At 33.0% G+C, this 16,724-nt stretch overlaps 5 non-coding genes across 5 annotated transcripts; 4 read left to right on the top strand and 1 right to left on the bottom strand.

Annotated features, from left to right (window-relative positions):
* The first annotated feature begins 256 nt into the window (after positions 1-256).
* Positions 257-329, top strand: TRNAE-CUC (transfer RNA glutamic acid (anticodon CUC)). The gene has a single exon. It is a non-coding gene; the product is annotated as a tRNA-Glu (tRNA).
* A 283-nt stretch (positions 330-612) lies between these two features.
* TRNAV-CAC (transfer RNA valine (anticodon CAC)) lies at positions 613-686 on the top strand. Its single transcript has one exon. It is a non-coding gene; the product is annotated as a tRNA-Val (tRNA).
* A 7,047-nt stretch (positions 687-7,733) lies between these two features.
* On the bottom strand, positions 7,734-7,805 carry TRNAG-UCC (transfer RNA glycine (anticodon UCC)). Its single transcript has one exon. It is a non-coding gene; the product is annotated as a tRNA-Gly (tRNA).
* Positions 7,806-8,598: 793 nt separating this feature from the next.
* On the top strand, positions 8,599-8,670 carry TRNAM-CAU (transfer RNA methionine (anticodon CAU)). The gene has a single exon. It is a non-coding gene; the product is annotated as a tRNA-Met (tRNA).
* Positions 8,671-8,857: 187 nt separating this feature from the next.
* TRNAM-CAU (transfer RNA methionine (anticodon CAU)) lies at positions 8,858-8,945 on the top strand. The gene is given in 2 exon segments: positions 8,858-8,895; positions 8,910-8,945. It is a non-coding gene; the product is annotated as a tRNA-Met (tRNA).
* The last annotated feature ends 7,779 nt before the right edge of the window (positions 8,946-16,724 follow it).

The raw sequence follows: 16,724 nt of genomic DNA, 5'->3' as shown, positions 1-16,724 counted from the left end.
ATTGTCACTTGTCTCTCACTATATGAAACTGTTACATTTTTAATGAGAGTGAAAGAGTGCAACATTAATCAACTCTGTGTCTTTGATAACTAATAAACATGCAAGACAATTATGTGATCTATATTTTATTTTTTAAAACCAAGATAAAAGGATGACACCACTTGTAACCACTTGCATACCGTCAGTAAGATCAGATCTTAAACTGGTCTAAGAAAAGTTTTGAATACAATGAACAGGAGCAGCGCTACGCATTCAATCCGTTGTAGTCTAGTTGGTTAGGATACTCGGCTCTCACCCGAGAGACCCGGGTTCGAGTCCCGGCAACGGAAAACATTTTGCTGTTCTGATCTCAATGTGAAAGAAATGACATTTATTCAAAATAAAGTTGTAGCATCTTGTGAAATCTATTGCCTGGAATCCTAACCGTTGGACTACAAATGCATGTACGATTGCGTTTTAGAGGGTTTCACATGTGATTGGGTAGGTGAGAAGACAAGCATCCTGAGCCCGCCACCTTTTTTTTTTTTTGGCATCCTGTAAATGATTGTTGAGATTTTATTCATGTTACAAAGATTTTCTACATAGCGTATTGCATATCGCTTCAAAGAAATCGTCTGGGTGGTGTAGTTGGTTATCACGTTAGTCTCACACACTAAAGGTCCCCAGTTCGAACCTGGGCTCAGACAAGGTTTAATTTACATTTTTGTATTTTACTAAACGAATCGTCCTAAATTAGTCACTGCAACAGTGCTCTCTTCACTTACTCCTTGCTCTCAGACATGCCCTGTTGATCATTTTAGGAAGCCCTTTGTATCAGCCCATCAGAGTGGTGCAGCGGAAGCGTGGTGGGCCCATAACCCACAGGTCCCAGGATCGAAACCTGGCTCTGATACGAAGTAGTAATCAGCTGAGGCTTCCGTCATTCAATTTTGTATTCTGTTATTTTCAAGATGATAAGCTCAATAGTTGTGACAGGGAACATAACATAAGCTAAGCATCAATGGAGAATTAATTTCATTTCAATTTCTATTGTATCTAATGCAAACTGAAAATGTTGATGACCAGTTAAAGATTAATAGGGGTGGTGGCGCAGTTGGCTAGCGCGTAGGTCTCATTGCTGATATTGGGTAATCCTGAGGTGGAGAGTTCAATTGTGTAGGGGATGAGGTTGGTCTTTCTGTATATTGTTTTTTGTTTGTTATTTATTTTGTACAATTGTGTGTGGGATGAAGTTGGTCTGAAGAAGAATTTCACTTATGGTCTTTGCATACATTCTTGTAAGTTCTAATTTAATAATCTAGCATTTGTAGGTGTGTCTCTCTTAATCATTCAATTTGGATACCTTATTTGTGCATGGAGAAGTCATTGTTGTATATTTTGAGGACTAGATAGGGAATGCGTTTAAGGTGTGAGATCATGGCATTTAGAGACAATACCGCTATTTTATCAATTTGTGAAAAAGAAATTGGTGACATTGAATGGAAGTGGAGATTTTCTTCATTGATTCTAAGTAGTGAGATCAACTCAAGGAACAAATTTACTTATTTATGCAAGAACTTCTCTTCTACCCACAAAATTGACTTTTCACATTTGCTCATGATTATGAAGATTAGAAACTAAATTTTTGCTAGTATTTATGCATGTTTTTGAGATGTAATTGGGGTTTGATTAGTTTGTCTATGCTTTGTCCTAATATAGATGTTTGTCCTTTAATTAATAATTCTTGTTATAGGAAATCAATTATTGTAGCTCAATTACATTTACTTTGGCTACAAATTTTGGGATTAGAGGTAATCTTGGCAATTGTTTTTAGAATGAATGATGGTAACTGTGTCATCTATTTGTGAAGGGTGGACCTCACATTTAATGTATGATCCCATCATCAAGCATTCTAGTTTTTTAGCGACCTTGTGCTTCATCCTACTCTATGTCATTCGATGGAGGATATTGGTTCAATGACTAGCTTGGGCTCTCATGATCTAGATTGTAAGTTTTTTGGTGGCAATTGTCTAGTCCATGCATTGTATGGTTCTTCCTTTATTGTTGGTTTTGTCCCTTTACTTTTTGTTTATGTCAATTGGATTTGTCGATTCACTAGCATAGGTCTGTGGGTAGTTAAAGGTGAATATGCATTAAAATGACTTATTCTTTTTTGTTTCATGGGGGCCACTTTTTGATCTGAAGGATCTATCACTCTTATGTATTTTTGCATAAATTTATACAATTTCTACAACCTTGATTGCACATTACTCAATAAAAACAAAATATTGTAGCTTAAGCTTAGTTTTTTCATGCCTATGTGTGCCACAATTCTAGAGAAGGTATTGAATAGAAAAGCCTTTACAATCAACAAATTTTTTCATCGCTAGACTTCAATATTTTTAGGAGATTTATAGATGTTGTATGTGTATTCTTAGGCCATATTTTTTGGTCAGTTTTCTTAATTTGTAAAATAATTTCAAAGTGCATTTGATACAAGTCTCGTTCTTACACCATGGAGTTTATTTTTCTTCTAGTCGTGGATCTTTGAAGTATACTTTGTCATAAAATATTTTGTACAAGTGCATATTTGTTTCATCATTGATCCATGCTTATGGTTACAAATGCATGTCGAGTTATTGTGTTTGGTTTCTTATGTCATGTTAAGGACTAATGTTTGAATTAGTTTGAACCCAAATGATCAATACACTAGTCTTTTGTAGTTTTTTATCCTTCCACAACCAATTAAAATATATTTCAAACACATCTTTCATTTGAGCTTGTTTATAGTTTTTTAGGTCATTTCATCTCCCATGATTTAATAATATAGATTATATTAAATCTTGTGTGAGCATATAGCTAGTTAAACATTCAATGCCATATAAGATTGCATTTCATGTGTGCACATGTGTACATGCAAGGTTTAGGGAATTCATGTATTGTGATATAAATATATTGTTTATTTTCCTTGCATGTGAATATGTCTCTCAATATGCTTAATAGGAGGTCAAATAGTTGTGTTAATGGCTATAGTAGGAAAATGTTGATGAAGGATTGATTCACAAATTTGTGTTTCTCTTTAATTGTCCTGTTATGACCATGGGAAACACCATCCTAGGTCTACTAAAGCTTGAAGAAGAAGAATATATTTTCTCTCTTACCACTTAGTATCTAATTATTCATTCTCTACCAATGATTTTTACCTCTATATATTATCTAATCTAACTAGATCCATTCTCTAACCTTGAGTTTAACCTCTCTATATTGGTTAATTGCAATTATCTTGCCTCTATACCAAGTGTTTGCTTTATGAAAATGGAGCAACAAATTTGATCACCAATGTAAGTCACTTTAGTTATACTTAGTCCAACTTAGATTGTATTTTTAAGATGTTTTTATGCTTTTTTATTTATCGATAAATATAGTTATATATTATTAATATTAACAAAAATTACAAAGAGGAACTAGTTGTTTAGATTCAAATTATCAAAGTCTCAACAATGACCAAGATCAAAGACCATAAACCTCCAACAAAAATTGCCCAAGCCACCAAATCCACATAATGAGATATAAAAGTATACAAGTAACCTCTACAACTACTTTAAAAAATAAAACCATATACAAAAACAAGCAATCAATAGCTATACCCCCATGTTTATCAAACCCTAGACCTGACTACAAAATCTTCAATCATCCCCTGCAACCTCCAACTAAGAAGCATAAACCTAAAAAGAGCAAAGAAACCAAATTCTAAGCCACCTATAGTGAAAAAATACCTGCAAACCTAGGCCCAAGGAGCCAACCTCATCTCTCTGTGATGCCCCGACTAAGAGTCACATTTATCTTGAAAGCTCCTCCCTCCACATGTTTCTTCTTATTCTTGGACCCCATTGGTCGGCCCCATTTACACTTGATCTCATTGTTCACCTTACATCTCTCCTCCAACCTCATCTCTTCTCCTTCCATCTAAGCTCTAGCCTCTCTTTCTTTTATAAAGTCTTTAATTGTGCTCAAACCAATTTGAGTGGTTGCCTTTCACACTTCCTTGTCACAAGAGTCATTCCATAAGAAAAATGAGTGCAATAGGGGAATGAATCCCTGGAGCCAATCACCAACCCCTTGTCTTGAAATAACGATGATGGAGCCCAACCCCAACACCATTCTTCCCTTACGCATTGGTTCATCAATCAATATGTGTCCTAGGAACAATGATGCATGCATTGTCTGCATTAGTGTGGTACTTGTACTCCACATTCAAGAAATCATCACCCAATACTATGGTCTCACCTTGTGAAGGAATGAGGGGTCATCATTTATTTGAAAACATTTTTGAATTGTTTCTTTAAGATCTTACCCCAAAATGCCACCATGGGTTTCAATGTTTGTAGCAAAGAATTAGCCTACATCTTCAACACCCCAAGACTCATAAACACTCTCTGAAATGAAGCAATGGTCTTGTGCTACACTAAGTGAATCAAATCATCCAATGCGGCTAAGGAAATGATATAATTTCACTTCCCTTGGTTCTAATAAAACTTACTTCACACGCTTATCACAACTCAACCAAGACAAGAATCAATGGAATGTAATTAACTCCCTGCAAACATTCTAGTCATACCTTCCTCCCAAATCTCCTACCCATTGCTCTGCATTAACTCTGCCACCAACTTGGAGTATTTGTCTGCCTCCGAGTAGCCCTCACATTTTATGTTAGTGATTTTGAAATTATGAAATGTTACCGTTAATTTTTTTGATGATCCTCACTAATTTATCCAACTTCCAATTATCACCATTGTCTATGCAGCACCCAAATTTATCATTTGATAGTGTTTTTTAAATCATTAAAAATTAAAATATAACATATTTTTCTTTTTCAACTAATTATTAAACATGGTCAATGGTAAATTTTAGGTGCTGGGTAGACATTGCCCCAATTATCCACCCTCCCCTTAATTAATGCATTCATAATGATCGGCAAGTCACCCTCCAAATGAAGCCTAGATACCGACAATTTTTTTTTTGCCAACTTTACTGCAAGGAAAGCTATTTTGGCTTCTGCTTTGTTATTCGTGTCTGCTTCAAGCCTCTGGATACTCCAAGCCGAGATGTTTCCCTGCCAATCCCTTGTAACATAGTCTACATTCGACTGACCTGGGTTTCCTTTTGAAGTGCCATCGAAATTAATCTTAATCCATCCACCGTCAAGAGCACTCCATTCCACCCTTTTATCATTTGAAGTTGATGGATTAACCCATTTCGGTCCATTAATAGACTAAGATGTTTTTATACTTACACAAGCTCAAGGAGAAGAAAAGTCTCCAAGAAAATTTTAAAATAATAAATTTAGGAATTTATATGTTATTTTAATGAAAACATCATTATTTATAACTATTTTTCAATCTTTGTTTGGTTAGATGCAATTTTGGGGGTGTGTGAAGTTTTGAATTGAATATAATGATTGTGATATCATAAATGTTAATAAAAAATAATGAATGTGAAGAGCCACATGAGATAAGCGCATTCTCTAGATATAGTAATGTAAGTAGCATGCAAATCCAAGCACAACATTAAACTATAATAAAGACTTTCAATAATTTAAATTATCTCCATTGGATAGATAGATAAATAATTGAAGAAAGATTTTAAAATAATCAATATCAAAAAAAATTATTTTCATATGTTGGATTGTAATGGAATATATATGTTTATGATGTTGAAGTCATTTTTCTATTCATTTTGTGGAAATCTATAAATTAAATTTGAAAGGAACAAAAATAAAATAATTGAGATCAATTAAAGACACGAATAATAGGGCCAAGGAGCGCTAAGGCACTATATGTATATTTGGATTTAGCAAATGAGTGAGATTAGATGTAATATGAATACAAGCTCTATCGTATAAATCTTGAACAAATTCCTGAACTGCTCTACAATCAACAAGAGAGTGAGTATAACTACGATTAAAGAGACAAAAAGTATTATCGTTGTTTTTCTTAGAGTTATTCATATATCTTATGAAAATAAAAAGATATGTAAATCTATCATGTCTAAGTCTCGAAAAGGTTATCTCTGTTAGATTCAAATGAGTGTCCAAATGAATAGGCCTTCTCTTGTGGGATTGGAAGGTTAGGCTTTGGTACAAGAATTCATAAGGATAAAATCCTACACCTTCTCTAGTGCATTGGATTGAAGGATATATAAGGACTTTAATTCCTTGTTCCATTTTTCCAAGACCTCGTCCATTATATCCTTGCTCAGAAATCATGTCAAATCCAATCTTATAGTTTGTTTGTGAATTCAAAGGACTTCAATCATAGACATCATTGAAGTTTGTTATGTATACTTTGAAGGACTAAAGGGGTGAATAGATGAAGGGGGACTTGAACCCTTGTAGGAGGATGCACATCTTTATTAGTATCATTCATGTCTACTTGAGAGGTAAGAGAGTCTTTTTGCATCAAGTTTTTGAGTTGGGAGGAAATGTTCTCATCATCTAATTTTTTATCTCTACTCATTGTTATAATAGGTGACATATCATTAAGGAAATTCATAACACCATCTTGTCTCAAAACATGTTGATGGATAAGATAAGATCAAGGGGAATAAGGATGTTCTAAGGTGATAGATGTGATGACAATATGTTTAGTGTGTCCCTTTTATAGTGAAATAACCTTATGAGAGGAGGATTCATCATTACTCTTCAATGTTACATCTCCATTGGAGAGATAATTGATAGGAGTACTAACTCTTTCCTTATGATAAAGATACTCTAGGAGAGGTACAAGCATTATTTATTTCAACATCACCCCTAGGAGGATTATCAAAGGTACCACTTGGAACATCCACTAAATCTTCAATGAAATCTAAGCATTCAATGAACATATTTAAAAATATCATCATATAGCAACATGAAATATGTATGAAAGCTTTGAGAAATGAAGTGAATGTAGAAAACATCTTTGAAACCCTTATGATGCAATGGAGCAATGCAAGGAACATGAAGTAAAAGAAGCCACCATTAAACACATGATTTTGATAAATATAACTAATGAACAATGTAACCATATGTGAAAGTGGAAACCAATCATTTTTTTTGAAATCCATAATGAAAGATGAGATCTAAAAAATCCAAATCAAAACTATGCAAAACGTAAGAAGTGCGAGGTTCACCAAAATATAATGTAGGTGGAATGGAGTTCACTAGTCTAAACATGCAAACAAGGAATCAAACCCATTCACATCAACATATATTAGAGAATGATCAATAGGACAAACTTTAAACCCTTAGGAGAGAGGGATACTATGATTGAGTGTTTTTCATTTGTGATTTCATATGACTGGATAAGATAAAATGAAAAAATGCAAGAACTAGTTATAAAGATGCATAATTTTTTTTTGATAATAATCAAAATGAATAATAAGCTACATAACAAATATGAAAATTTTGAAGACAAATCTATGAATGGTACTCAGAAAGGAACCCATGTTTGGATTTAGAGCCTGAAAGCCTCGATCTATGCGGTTGGGCACCAGTTGTGACTAAGCCACATTGACTAGGGTTATCTGCTTCTTCAAAGTTAGAATCTGTTTGTCTTATTTTGTTATTCACAAATCTTTAATCCAAATTTGCTAAATTTGAAATCCTATACACACAAAAGAGAGAAAATGGCGTTGGGTTTTATAGGGGCTTTCCTCTTTGGAAGTCAAATCGCAGGTAGGAATTGACATGATTATACCCCAATCATAAAGCTCAGTGCGTCTGCCGGGAGTCGAACCCGGGTCTATTGCTTGGAAGGCAATTATCCTAACCGTTGGACTACAAACGCATTTGAAATGTGATATGTAATAATACTATAAATCTTTAAGTGAGTTAAAAGACAACTATAGTGGGCGTTGGAGCCTAACCGCACAGATTCCTGAGGACGGCAGATTGATTTTATTTGCATCCTGTAAATGTTTGTTGAGATATTATCCATGTTACAAAGATTCTGCGTATAGTATATTGCATATTGTATCGATGAAATCGTCTTGGTGGTCTAGTTGGTTATCACGTTACTCTCACACACTAACCCCATGTCCCCATGCTGCTGCTTAAAATTAAGCAATTGGAGTGTTCCCATGGAAATTTTTAATTAAGAGGAAAGGATGAATTAGAATCTTTTCCTATTTTCGTGTAGCAGCCACTGGTTAAAACTTAAAAATAAGCTTTGAAAAAAAGGGGGGGCTGAAAATAAGCAGCAACTGCTTATTGAGAAAAATGACAAGTGGCTCCACAATGTTTTTTCCCTTTTTTTATGTTTCTAATTTTTTCTCTAAAATTTAGGTGAAAATTTATTATTATTAAAGATTATATTAAAAATAGAATTTAAAATAACTGCTTGTTTTTATAAGCAGCAAAATTCAACTTTCATGAGGCCACCAGCTCCACAAATTGCTGCTAAAAAATTTGAGCAGGAGCTGCTAGCCAAAATAAGCTAAGCAGCAGCATGAGGACCTGCCCTAAAGGTCCCTTTTTCGTATTTCACTAAACTAATCGTCCTAAATTGGTCACTGGAATGGTGCTCTCTTCACTTCTCTCATAGAGAGTTGACTAGTCTAATGAGCAATCAATCTTAACTCATCAGAGTGGCGCAGCGGAAGCGTGGTGGGCCCATAACCCACAGGTCCCAGGATCGAAACCTGGCTCTGATATAAAACTGGTATCAGCTGAGGCTTCCACTATCCATTTTGTATTCCGTTATTTTCAAGACATTTCAATAGTTGTGACAGGGAACATAAGACAAGTATAAGCTTAAGCATCAGTGGATGACTAATTTCAGTTCAACTTCTATCCATATAATACAAAGTGAAATTGTTGATCACCACCTGAAACTCAACAGGGGTGGTGGCGCAGTTGGCTAGCGCGTAGGTCTCATAGCTGCTATTGAGTAATCCTGAGGTCGAGAGTTCGAGCCTCTCTCACCCCATTTTTAGTTTTCTGCATTTTTCATTTGCTTAAATTTCATAGATTTAAATAATAGGAATTGTTATTTTTCAAGGAAGATTTCAATTAATTTTGAAACAATTTTTCTACTTTAGAAATGGGACTAAACTTAAGAGCAAGTCTTTAGTGGAGACCAAAAATTAATGTGTTAGAAGTTGTTTGTCTTAATTTTTAAGAAATCAAAAGAAGCTCAGCAAGATGGAGAAACAAAATATAAAGAATATCACTTTCTTCTATTTATGTAAGATTTAAAATAAAATTAACAATATTGAATTATCTAATTGTAAATCAAATATAATCTCGTTTTAAGTAAAAGAGAAATCAAGTAAATAATATGTCTCATAGTCTTATCAACATAAAGTATCTTCATTGAAATTGATTGATAGAGATGCCAAAATGATGTGGTTGCTCAAGGAGTGGTGCAAGATTTGTTTGATAGGTACCCATCAAACTCATGTTGTTCTTTCCTCTCAAAGCATCTACATACTAGAAGGGTTCAAGGGTTGCACCAATAGAATGGTATACGAAATTAACATGATATGGAGGTATATATTCTTTATTGTCTATATAGTGTTGTATTAAAACTTTAAAATACAAACAATATTCTCTTAACATTTGAAAAATATTCGTACTACACATTTATTTATAGTTAGGTGAAGGAAAGATTTGTAAATTTTGAATTTGTAGAAATTATCGTTAATGATTCCGTTTTCTTGTATGAAATGAATGTAGAAAGAGTTTTTACTTGTTCAATTTTTCTTCCTACATATTGAAATAATAAGATAGTGGACTTATATCATAAATGCATGGTTGGTCTCATGTTAAAGATACATAGTCTATATTAAACAAAGGAATTATAAGTGAGAGAATATACTATTGGTAATATGAGAAACTAGTATGAATTTGAAATGTCGAAGTATTTTATTAATAAAAGGAAGACCCTAATTAACTTTAAAAGCCATCTCATAGTAGTTTATCCCATCATTACATTCCAGAGCATTACATCAGTATCAAAGATCCTAAGGACAATTGAGGAATTTTCATGGTTGCTTGAAATGTCTTTCAACTTACTTAAAGCTATTAAATTAGATTATATTTTGACCAATTATAGCTAACAAAGAGAAACAAATTCGTAATAATCAAAAGTGTTGAGGATTTTTTACAACAAAAGATCAAATAGCAATAGAGGCCAAAACAATTGAACACAATTCTATAGCGTCGAATGGGTTTTGTACTTTTATAGGATTCCTGACATACAACAAGGAGAAGGTTACACTTTTTTAATGCTAAACCCCAAAGTGCATGTCTAATGCAATGTATTAGGTAGGTTTTCATGTCCATGTTATTTCTTGTATAATCATGTGCAATGGTTGCTTGAAAGAATTATCATTATAATGTTCTTTAATAATGGTGAGTGCTAGTTCCTTTTTGGAAGATAGTGGATATAGTGAATCACTGAACTATAATGTTGAGAGTTCATCTTGTTGGGACATCTTGTTTGTGCTTGTGAAAATGTTTTGTGCAGTCTCATGTAAATGTGAGATAGAAACTCTCATTCATTCATTTATATTGTATTTCTTATATCTTTCTCATTGTTAATATCCTCGTCTTGTTCATGGTTATCCTCTATATCAACTATGCGATCAACATGCCACACACAGTATTTATTTACATTCATTTGCTTCCAATCCACAACAATGTCATCTTTGGTGAGACCTATATCTATAGAAATATTACGGAAATGCTTGTATAGAATTAGCTCACTCTAGCAAAATGTTTCAAATTGTATAGAATCCTCATTCAAAATAGCATAAATCAAGGAAAGACATTGACAATTGCCTTTTCTTTCCTATCTTTCCATTTTCACCCTTTGCGAGTGGAAGAAAATGAGACAAATCTGGCAGATTCAATCAATGTTATTGTTTTCATGTCAACAAGGCATTGTATGTAGGAGTGTAGATAGCTCAATTGTAATGTATTTTCATTTGGTTTTCTTTTGATTTGGTAGAATACTTTCCTTCCAACATTTAGTGTCATATTTTAGCAGTTGCAAACAACAAGCGGTAACTTTTGTAGCATAAAAAATGTCTCTTGTGCACCAATATCACGGTCTACAATGATATTAGCCATAAATTTGCGATATTATACTATTGTTTGGTCTTATTTTGCTTTATTTTTACATATTCATGTTAGCATATCAATACATGACTCTGATTTTCTTTCTTCTTTGGATGCATATTTCATAATATATTTAAGAACGAGTGCTTTTTATGCAACTGGTTGACATTCCATATCAGCTCTCCATATTGAAATGATTTTTGGGTTGTGTATATTCAAGCTATCACCATTTCATGCAAGGGCATATGTTTTCTTTCTAGTTTCATCACATGACAAGGAAGAGCTATAACACATTTGGTCCGATGAGCTTTGTAACGAAACACTAAAAGTTGACCTCGCTTGTGTAGGCATGTTGCTTTAGTACATTATGTGTTCCTTTGAACACAATTGATTAAATCTTCATAGTCAATAAGTGTAGTTGTAGAGAAGATCTCAGTTGTATTTAGCAAGCAAGGATCTTCTTGCAAAGATAAGTGTCGTGTGTTGTTTCTATCTGATGGGTACAAGGATTCCATGCACTTACGTATTTGTAAAATAATGACTTTGTTGTTTCTACAACAACATGGTATTCGTAGTCAAGTTTGTCCATGTCTGGTGCGTTGTCAAGCCAAATGAATCCATGTATATGTGCAGATCCTTGATGTTGCCATTCATATCTTTACCAATAATCTATTACATAAAGGAGCTTCTCCATTACTTCTTCATGAAAGATTGTGAATCCTTGATGCAAATATAGGGATGTGGTTGAGACAAAGTGTAATGCAAATGTTCTAATGTATAACTTGAAAATGTGAGGAGAATTAATACAAATATTGGATGCAGTATTTGATGCGGTTATAACTGAAGGAATTGTAAAACCGCATCAACCCGTGACATAACCATGCATAACAAAAGATTGTTAATGTAATAAATGCCAACAATGGTATGTGGTTTATTAACAATGTTGTTTGTGTGATCTTTGTTAGTTTGCAGTTTAGATGGGATGCCATTTGAAATTGTTATAAATCTGGCCATTTAGTATCTACAACATCTAATATGAAGAAGAGAGTAGGGGATCCTATTTAATTGATCATATTTGAAAGTTCATTGTGACACTTGTTCCAATATGAGCATATCCCTCTTAAGGAAGATCCAAAATGCTAAAATTCTTCACCTAGTTGAGTGTTGGGCATTTATTGTATATGGAGGTGAAGACTATCGATGGTGGTTGGTATGCAATCCTTTGCATTTTTCTTGACATAAATAGATGAAAGTCCTTGGCTTTGATGTCTCATCATAAGATTCAATATGAAATATCAGAATCTTGGATGGCTTCCAAATCTATTATCATGAAACCTCATCAAGTGTAACACATACTCTTGCATCTCAACTTGTCTATATCGAGGTTGCAATTGCAATGCAATAGCGTTTGGGAAGAGTGTAGGAAAATCCATTTCTAGAAGGCCCTTAGTATTGTATTCATTTATTGACGAAGAGTGAAGTTGTGGCCACTGAATAAGTGTGTCATCTTCATCTATAATTTGCAAGGTTTCTTTGATGATTTCTAGCTCATGGTGCGCATTTGATAATTTAGCCATAAATTATGATGAGTATGCTATTCCATTTTCAAGTTGATCTTCAATATTCATACATTCAATGTTTGTTGCTGACATTTATTCATGTTCAACATTAATGGGTAAAAGCACAAAGTTGCTTCACACTTTTATAAAGGAAATGGCCAATGTTGATTCAACTTTTAAAATTGAATCAATAGAAAGTGAAACATATGTTTTGAATTTTGAAATGATTTACAAACTAATACAATGTATATTTTTTTGTGTATTTTATGTTTGTAATTTTTTTTTTAAATTAAAAAATTATTTGAATATACTTTCTTGTAAAGTAAACACTATAATTTAGTTGTTGATGAAATACTGAAATTGAAGTCACATGCGCGTCACACTTTATAATGTAGTATGAGTTATATTTGATCTAATATTGTAATGCAGCCCATATACGACCTCTACTCACATAGCAATCATAATGGTTCCCTTGTGTATGGATTCTTGAAACTATTAGGACATCTAAGTTTGTAATTCTATGTGGGAGATATTTTGCTATTGTTTTGATATCTTGTGGGAAACTAATTGTGTGATCACTATATTTGTATTGTCCTCCATGAACATGGGTTACTTGAACTATCATATTTACTCGTGCTATGAGCATCTCTTCGACTTGGGTTATATTTTTTAACTCATTTATAAATTGTCCCATAAATTGAATTCATGCTATGAGCATCTCTTTGACTTGGGATAGATTTTTTAACTCGTTTTCCCATAAATTGAAGCATCTAGTACAATATTCTCCAATTGCATGTCACCAATATTTTCCCATGCTATATATCTTCTAGGGTACATAGGACATACAAATTGTGACCACTTTAGTAAGGAGAATGGTCCAATATTCTCTAGTTACATGTCACCTTCAGATGTACAATCATCTACAACATGCAAGTTCTTAATTTTAGAAAATTCCATATATTCCATGGACATGCTTCTTCGAATAAAATAACATGCTTATGTTCTTGTCAAACAAATGCAAGTTGTTCATGACGACTATAATCTTCCTTCTTTAACATGGATCATTGTTTTCTTTAACATGGAGCATGGTAAAGAGAGAATGCCATTGCAATTCCTTAAATGAAACCTTTAATGAGATAAAACATATCATGAATGGACTATTTTTCTCGGACCACACGCTACATATTAGCAAAGGTTCTACAAGATGCAAGGAATTATAAGAAATCTTCAACTTTTGCAAATTTGTTTGATAGGTACCCATCAAACTCATGTTGTTCTTTCCTCTCAAATAGTCTACATATAAATTTTAAATTTGGTATACATGTGTTCATTTTAAGCTCTAAATTGAAATTTTAACGGCTCTCTGAAAATACCATGACATAACAATAAATTGAAAACAAATAAGTATAATTGGTTCATAACGATTAATAGAAAAAAAGGTAAAACTTTATGATTTTAATTTAATATTTTAGAATCTAAGGGTAAATTTTGAGCCCCTTAAAATTAGTCACATGTATGGTGGAATTCACCTAGTATAAGGAGGTACAAATCTCAAGGTGTAGATCAAATGTATCCATATGTTTGTGATCCCATGTGAGTACAATAAATGAACCAATAATAGTGAATATATAGGAAAGTGTGAATGGTGTAAAATAAGACCATATTTGGATGGAGATAATGGAGCCAAACTAGAATGTTCAAATTTGTCAGAACGTTATGACAATTTAATGGCAAATGGAAGGAATATGTTATTTCTAATGTATGGACTCATGATTGGATTTCTAACCATGGATTTGAGTGCCGCCTTTGAGGTGGTTTCAACTCATGGTTTAGTAACTACTATTTTATGGTGCCATGTATTGTCTCTCCTATTATTAGATGTTCGGGATGGAGGTTTTGACAACTAATTTGCAAGTTTTGATATGTTATTGGAATAAATCTAGAGTTGTATGTTTTTTATATTAAAAGCAGCCAAAACTAGGGGGTTGACCCAGATACAGTATATTCGTATGTTACTGATATTTTCTAGGGAATATTCCTTGAGTTTATGTTGTAACATTTGTTGTTCATAATACAATCGTTTAAAGTGTTGTGTTTTTCTCTCAAAAGGGGTTTTCTCCATAAATACTTATGTTGTATAATTCTATGTACGCTTTATATGTGTTTCTCTTTTTTGCAATTGTAAAGATCTAAAATTTGGACATTACTCCCCCTCTAAATTAGTTTAGGATTTCTTTTGATTTGTCTTATTTCCTTTTAGGTTTTGGATTTTTAATTGTCGTGCCTGTGAAGTGTGATACCTGCAGCTGCAACAAAAAATATTCAATAGATCATTACAAGCATGGTTAGAAAATAATAAGCAAATGAAGATGAACCATGACAAAACAACCTATCGCCTCATAAGAGATGCGAGTATGAATTTGCTCTCAGATCTGGATAAGCAATCCCAGTGACTTGAGTACACCTAGATAGAGGATTTGATATGATAATGATATGCAAAGATGATATACATGATTAAGCTATGATGATGATGCAATTTGGCTAGAAAAGAGATTGATTAAGCTACATGATTCAACAATTATGCTAGAAAATGATCAAATTAAACTAATGCAATTGACTCTAACAATAATGCTCAAATGATATGCCTATAGTAACAATGCCTAAATTGATAATGAGATGGGATCCTTATTGCTCCAAAATGGGGGATATTTATAGGATTTACAAGGCTAGGGGTGAGGTGGCAGGAATCAACAGTCAAGATTGAGTCCGAAGATATCAAGGGTGAAATTGGAAGAAGCTGGAGAAGAGGTTGGAGGAAGAGACACTTTTCATCTCTATGGTGACAAGTGTCAAGGAGCCTTGCTCATAAAAGGGCAAGTGTCCAAGAGAGGAGACATGTGGCCAAAGTGCCATGTGTCTCAAGAAGAAAATATCCACACCATAGGAGGTTAGGATAAGGAGGTTAGAATGTGCAAGATAGGATAGGGTTAGTTAAACCCAAGGTTAGGTGGAATGGGTTAGGTTAGAGGGATGATTAGGTTAGATGGTTAGAAGTTAGGAGGCATGTTGGTAATTTGAATTTAAAAATTCAAATAATAAGAAAAGACTAATTAATTCTCAACAACTCATAAATTGATTTGTTTTAATTAATTAGGGGATTAGAAGAATTGATTGAAATGGGGGAGGATTAATTAATTTGAATTAATTAATCAAAGGGGACTATTGAAATGAACCTATTAAATAAATCCTTAGATTTATTAATAAGTAGATGAAAGGGAGAATTTAATCAAATTGCCTAATGAATTTAATTAAATTAAGAAAGGGGATTATTTAAATAATTGCTTATTTAATTAATTATATTCATACCATTTTTAGGTGTATACATTAATAATGAATTTCTTTATGATGTGTGTAAGAGTACACACAAGAGTTAATCAATATATTAGAAATGACATATTGTTTGGCAAACAACATAAAGATTTTTGGTTGTCTAAATATTTCATCTTTTGGAAAAAATTAAAAAATAGATACAAATAGTATGTGGGTTCATGTTATACAAAAAAAACAAAGCAGATTTCAAGTCTTGTTTGGGAGTCTCATGAGTTTGTGAAAGTTAGGAAATATGATAAGATTGTCCCACTAATAAAAATTTATTAACTAACTATAAAAATTAATTCAATTTGTCATACTAAATTCCCTTAATCAAAATAAGAAGTTCACATCATAACACAAAATGACTTTAGATTATCATATAGATTTAAGAAAAATTTTAAAAAATCTATAGGATTTAGGGTTTCTTTGTTGTTCTAATTACAAAATACTAAAGAATTGAACAAAATATTTCTACGCCCTTGCACATGTTCAAACATTTCTTGATTTTATTCAATTAAACTGTTAAAAATAATTTCACAACTTAATTTTGACCAAGTAATATATTGCATGACTACTATGATGCACCAAGCTTTCCACACCACTCTACCTTATGTAACAACAATGACATTTTTTTTTTCATGACATTAGACGTAAAGCTAATTAATTGCTATAAGCTAGACTTAAATAACACCATCTTTGACTTGCTTCTATGA

Source organism: Cryptomeria japonica, chromosome 4 (genome assembly GCF_030272615.1).
Source record: "Cryptomeria japonica chromosome 4, Sugi_1.0, whole genome shotgun sequence".
Taxonomy (NCBI): Eukaryota; Viridiplantae; Streptophyta; class Pinopsida; order Cupressales; family Cupressaceae; genus Cryptomeria; species Cryptomeria japonica.
Note: the sequence above shows the minus strand (reverse complement) of the source record. Positions and strands in the feature narration are given on the sequence as shown.